The sequence below is a fragment of the Ceratotherium simum genome, chromosome 31 (assembly GCF_057802395.1).
Source record: "Ceratotherium simum simum isolate JZ-2026a chromosome 31, ASM5780239v1, whole genome shotgun sequence".
Taxonomy (NCBI): Eukaryota; Metazoa; Chordata; class Mammalia; order Perissodactyla; family Rhinocerotidae; genus Ceratotherium; species Ceratotherium simum.
This window is the reverse complement of record NC_141930.1, coordinates 6,424,186-6,430,982: the sequence shown is the minus strand read 5'-3', so window position 1 is coordinate 6,430,982 and position 6,797 is coordinate 6,424,186.

The window sequence follows — 6,797 nt, the reverse complement described above, 5'->3', positions numbered from 1 at the left end:
ACCTTTGAAGAAATAGTGGCTGAAAAATTTCCCAATTCCGTGAAAACTATAAACTCACAGTTCAATGAAGCACAACATACCTCAAGCATAAGTCCTTATATCTTTCAATAATAAAAGTTTTTGGGAAATGTTAAAACACCTCTCCCCACCTAGTTAAACACATGTGCCTAGTTAGTTCCACTGGACCTACAAGATCCAAACAATATCCGCTAGCCACTTGACCTGAGCACCTCAAATGTGGCGAGGGCAGTTGAGAAACTGAACTTTTAATTTCAGTTAATTGTAATTAATTTAATTTAAAAACTAATACTCAATTCAGTTATGAGAAAACTTTATGTTTGGAACAACTTGGGTATGTGAATCTACTTTTTCAACTGTAAAATTTATAAAATCTATGTACAGACCTAGTGTTTCTGATTGAAATTTGCATCTGAATTGAGATGTGCTTTAAGTGTAAAACATGTGTTGGATTTCAAAGACTTAGTATAAAAAGAATGCAGAATATCATTAATATTTTTATATTGATTTCATGTTGAAATATTATTTTAGATGTACTGGGTTAAGTAAAAGGTATTATTAAAATTTATTTCACCTGATTTTTACCTTTTTTAAGTGTGGCTACTGGGAAATTTAAAATTATACGTGTCTCACACTATATTTCTATTGGTTAGTCTTGGGCAAAAAGATCAATTCCTCGTTATCAATGAGTGTACAGATAATGTATGATATGAAGTACTAAAATACTAAAGTGTTAAAAATAAAAGAAATTTTGCTAAAGGTGACATCTTACTCTGAAAAGAAATAAAAATGCTTTGAGATAAAATTATAATACTGCCCCTCTGTTGACAGTGAGGGAGGAGTAAAAGAAATGAGAGAAGACTTGTAAAAGTAAATCATCCTTGGATTGAAGCGGTGTTAAAAAGAATAAAGATATTAATCAGACATCTGAAGGTGTTTCCAGCAAGGCATCCTGAGAATGGGAAAACTTTGTTTGGAAGTTATAAATTCTGAAGTGTTTGCTAAAAATTGGTCTCACTCCATCGCAGTGGCACCTCAGTGTGGACCTCAGTTTGGGTAGTGCTGAATAGTTAGTTTACTATGTTTGGCATTTTAAAATAAAATGTTTTCCAGTATATTAGTTAGGTTTTTTTTTTATTCATTTCCTTTTGGTTGTAAGAAGCACATTCAAGATAACTTAAGAGACAAACTTCGAACTTGGGTTTATCGGAAGTGATTTGGATAGTTCTCAGAACCAAAGAAAATACTTAAAATGTAAATTAGAGGAAGATCAGAAACCAGAGAGGCTCTGGGATGCAGTGTAGCCACACCTAAGGGACTCCTTCTTCTGAACAGCCAACTGTAGGGAAAAGGGAGCTACTACCATTTTGCACAAGCTGATATTCTGTTCTGAGAGTCAAATTCTAGAGCCAGAATATTTGATTGGCGAAGCTTGGCTCATGTAACTACCTCTCAAGTCAGACATCTAGACCCCCATGACCTGAAAAGCAGGAAGGGAGGTTTGCTAAAGCACAATCAGTTGCTCCCACCTGAAGAAGGGGATTTGGAGGTTGGCCACCTAAAACATAAGAACACCAACTCGAACGATAGATGTTCACTCAACAACTGAGAAAGATTAAATCTGAACTGCAGCATTTTCTCATTCTTGGCAAACAGATTTTGAGCACTGATTTATTTAGTAGAAACTGGAGTGGCAAATAGATTATACACCACAAAGGTATGCATCTTACTAAAACAAATTGCATAATGTGTCAAAGGTAGCAATCCAAGCAAGAAGAAAGAACAAAAAGGGGAAAACCCAGAGAAGCTAGGACTAATAAGGATATTTTGGTACTATTACCTTACAGCCGTAGGGAATACATTGATGAAATGTTAGTCAATTTCTATTTCATCTCTCCATTTCCTCTCCCCATCTCCTTAATTTAAGACAGATATTAGTGTTCCTGCTGCAGAAAGCATTTCTTAAGATAGCTAAAATCCTCCAGCTTCAAATTCACTTTGCATCATTTGTTTCTTGGCTTAACACAAGTTTTATTGCAATATATACAAGACATTTGAGCTATTTTTCAGAAGAAAAAGACTTAGGATACATTAAGGGAGTACAGACAGGGGAAAGCAGTAGAGTTGTTGTTTAGAAGAGAGATGTCCGAACACTGAGCAAATAGGCAATGCCTCTTTTATCAATGATTCTCCTGACCATTTCTAGTATTCACAGGCTATTGAAGGTTATATATACACTATTATTTAGGATATCAGAAGGATTAAGTGTTCCCTTTCATCAGGCAGAAAAAACTCCAATTCAGGCTTCACTGTGGAGCACTGAAAGAGTGACATGTATGTGGTTGATTATTTTGATTATATGTAATATAATGTGTGTATATGGATTATATATGCTTATATACAGATTATATATACACTATATTAATACAACGTGTTGGTCTTGCACTCTTTTGAAAGTCTGCTACTCCTTGCCCTCCATAACTTTCTTGTATTTTCTTAATCCCAACTCTTGCCTTTCTTTCTCTTTGAATGACTCAGTCTTCTTCCCACCTCATAAATATGAATCTTTCCCACATTTTCCATGATTTAGTTATTTGCTCTCTCTTCATTCTATACTCTTCATAGATCTCATTTTAAATTATAGCTTCACTATCACTTCTATGGGAATGACTTAGAGAGAGTTCATACATAAATTTCTTCATTCTGTCAACCAAAATTTATTCAATACCTCTTATACACTAAGCTCTGAGTTAGCACGAGGATTAAAGTTTGATAAAACAAAGTCCCTGTCATCATGTATATTTCTAGCTGTAACCTCTACCCCAAGCTCCAGTCAACCACAAGTTAGAGGTTTCCTCTTGTTTTCCTGCCATCTATTCAATATCAACATGTTTGTATTAAAGTCTATTTTGTGTGATATTAGTATAGCCACTCCAGCTCTTTTTTGGTTACCGTTTGCACGGAATATCTTTCTATATCTTTTCACTCTCAATCTGTCTGTGTTTGAATCTAACTTGAGTCTTTTGTAGACAGCATGTAATTAGATATTGCTTTTTTATCTACTCACCAATCACTGCCTTTTAATTGCAGAGTTTGTTTACATTTAATGTAGTTATGCTATCTGTCATTTTGCTGCTTGTTTTCTATGTCTTATGTCTGTTTTTCTCAATTCCTCCATTACTTCTTTCTTTAAGGAAGTTAATAAATAAACGTTAAATAACTATATTCTCGTGTACCATTTTAATTTCATTGCAGTTTCTTTTACTATGTAATTTTATTTTCTTAGTGATTTCCTTGGGGATTACAAATAAAACATTAATTTATAACAAACTAGTTCAGATTAATACAAACAATTTCAAGAGTATACAAAAAATTTGTTCCTATATATCTCCATCTCCCCTTTATGCTATGTAAATTACCTCTTTATATATATGTGCCTATCAATATAGATTTATAATTATTGTATTATGTACTTGTCTTTTAAGTAAACTTGGAAAAAAAGAGGAGTTATAAACAAAAAGTACATTAATATAGTCTTTTATATATTTACCTATATAGTTACCTTTACTGGTGTTCTTTATTAATTTTTGTTGATTGAAATTACTGTCTAGTAATTTGAAGGACTTCTTTTAGCGTGTCTTATAGGGCAGGTCTACGAGCAATAAATTCTCTCTATTTTTTTTTTTCTAAGGAAGATTCGCCCTGAGCTAACATCTGTGCCCATCTTCCTCTATTTTGTATGTGGGTCGCCGCCACAGCATAGCTTCCGACAAGTGGTGTAAGTCTGTGCCCGGGAACCGAACCCCAGGCCACTGAAGCGGAGTGCGCTGAACTTAAACACTAGGCTATGGGGCCGGCCCCCTTCAATTTTTGTTTATCTGGGAGTGTCTTAATTTTTTTCCTTCATTTTTTGAAGAATAGTTTTGTCAGATATAGAGTTCTTGTGACAGTTTTTTTCTTTCAATGCTTTGAATATGTTATTCCACTGCCTTCTGGCCTCCATGGGTTTCTGATGAGACATCAACTGTTAATCTTACTGAGGATCCTTTGTACATGATGAGTCTCTTCTCTCTTGCTGCTTTCAAGATTCTTTGTCTTTGGCTTTTGATAGTGTGATTATAATGTGTCTAAGTGTGGATCTCTTTGAGTTCTTCCAACTTGGGATTCATTGAGCTTCTTGGATGTATTGATTCATGTCTTTCATCAAGTTTGGGAAGTATTTGGCTATTATTCTTTAAATATTTTTTCTGCCCTTTTTTCTCTCCTCTCGCTTTGGTGGTCCCATTACATATATGTTACTATCCTTGATGTTATCACACAGGTCTTTTAGGCTCTGTTCATTTTTTCTGTATGCTCTTCAGACTAGATAATCTTAATTGATCTATCTTCAAGTCCACTGACTCTTTCCCTGTTTGCTCAAATTTGCTGTTGAATTCCTCCAGTAAATTTTTTATTTCAGTTATTGTATTATTCAACTTCAGAACTTCTATTTAGGTTCTTTTTAGAATTTCTTTTTCTTTATTGATAATTCCTATTTGATGAGAAATTGTTCTCATGCTTTCCTTTAGTAATTTAGAAATTGTTTGTTTTAGCTCTTCAGACATATTTAAAATAGTCAATTTAAAGTCTTTGTGTAGTATTCAATATCTGGGCTCTTTAGAGACAGTTTCTATTGATTACTTTTTTTCTTGTGTATGGACCATACTTTTTTGTTTCTTTGTGTGTCTCACAATTTTTTGTTGAAAACAGGACATTCTGAATATTATATATTTGAATATTATAACCCATCCCTTAGTGTTTGTTTTTGTTGCTTCTTGTACTTGTTTATTTGGTTACTTTTCTGAACTAATTTTGTGAAGTCTGTATTCTTTGTTGTGCGTGCCCTTTGAAGTCTCTGTTCCATTAGCAGTCAGCTAATAATTGGACACAGATTTCCTTAAGCACCTGGAAATAAAATATATCGTATAAACCAATATATTCTGCATAAAGTGGTGTGTAACACTCTCTGCACCTTTTGTGAATCCATAATAACAATCCACATGATTTCTTAACATTTCAGTAAGATTCTTGTTTCCTTGAATGTGACATATGCAAAATCTGCACTACATGGGAAATAAGGCTTATATTTAGTTTATACATTCCCCAACTCATTCATTTGTTCGTGTATTCATTCATCAAAGACTACTTGATAGATGTTGTGGGTTTAAACAAGACACAGATCTTGCTTTTAGGTAGGTCACAGTCTAGCTGTGTGACTTGGGGAAGTTTCTTAATCTCTCTGAGGCTGAAGTTCTTTAATGATATAATAGGAATACCATCAATGATCTCACTGGATTGTCATGAGAGTTGAATGGGAATATGTATGTAAAGTGAGTGTGGTACCTGGTACAAAGTTAATACTTAATCAATGCTTTCTTCCTGCTCTTGTCAATGCTCAAAGCAACAGAGGACTGTAAGTAACAATTATCACCATCTGCTGTATGCTATCTGTATGCCAACTGAGTGCAAAGGGTCTTATTCAGTGTTTCATTTAGTTTGTAAAACAGGGCTATGAAGTAGGTATTAATGTAATAGGTATTAATTAATTAAGTAGCCATTAACAGTAAAATTGAAGGTGGCTCAAAGAGATTAAGCAAATTCCTGAGGCCACACAATTGCTAAATTAAGGTTAAGAATCTGAATTCAGGTCTCCTTTAGTCCAATATCGATATCCTTAACTTCTTCCTAAAGTTAAGGTAACTATATCTGTTGTTACCACTACTTCCCTCACAAGATGACACAGGCATAAAATCCTTAAGGAATAGTTCCAGAACCTAAGAAAGGACCATTCCTTGCCATTTCTTGGCTGTAGAGGGCAGCAGGAGCCAGGTTGTGAAAGGGCGTGAGCACGCCATAGTGTGAAGTCACTCTGCCTTCTCTACTGGCATTGCTCCTAGAAGGTTGTTTTAACTTGGACAATGCAAAATTACGTAGGCCTAAAACCACGTAACGAGCTCCTGGGAAACTGGGCCAGATTGACAGGGTTTTTAAATATTTATTTAAGCATTTATTTTTCTGATAGTTTTTTTTTTTTTTTTAAAGAATATTCCTCCTTTTGGCAGAGAAAGAAACCAAACCTCAGCCAGAAAGATTACGCCAGTAACAGTCCAAACACTAGGAAAGAATGCTCCTCTCAGACCCTATTTGAAAAGTTAGCCCTCCTGTAGCTTCCTTCTTAGTCAAGAGGGAAGAGCTTAAGGTCATATTTTAAAACTCAGGTTTAAAGGAATTTGAGCTGTTTTTTACTCTGGTTTCTTTCCTGAAGATGTTTGTTGTCAGGATCTAAAGCACCCTGCCATCGCCCGAGGCTTCCCAGGGCTGCCGTGCTTGAAGTCACGTGGTGCAGGTTTTAAAGGGCAGAGAAGCTAAACTTGTGACAGAGACACTCCCTGTAGACTCAGGATCATTATGTGCTTGTGAGCTCCTTCTCTTAAAACGTTTTTCTTTTTAATGACTTTAAAGGTGTTTATTAAATAAGACTTGGATCAGGCTTGTGTTGAAGGAGTAGAAACATAATTGCTAAAATTTTGAATTTCTAAAATATTGATAAATAAAGCAAAGCCTAAAATTAGTGAATGTTTGTCAACTGTTTGAAGTAATTAAATTTACCGTTTATTGACTTGAGCCTAAAATCATGAACTTTGGAATACAATTTGCCTGCCCTTCATGGCAGTAGACTAGACTGTGAGGTTCTTCAGGGCAAGAACTGTAAATGAATGACCTTAACCAACCATACCAAA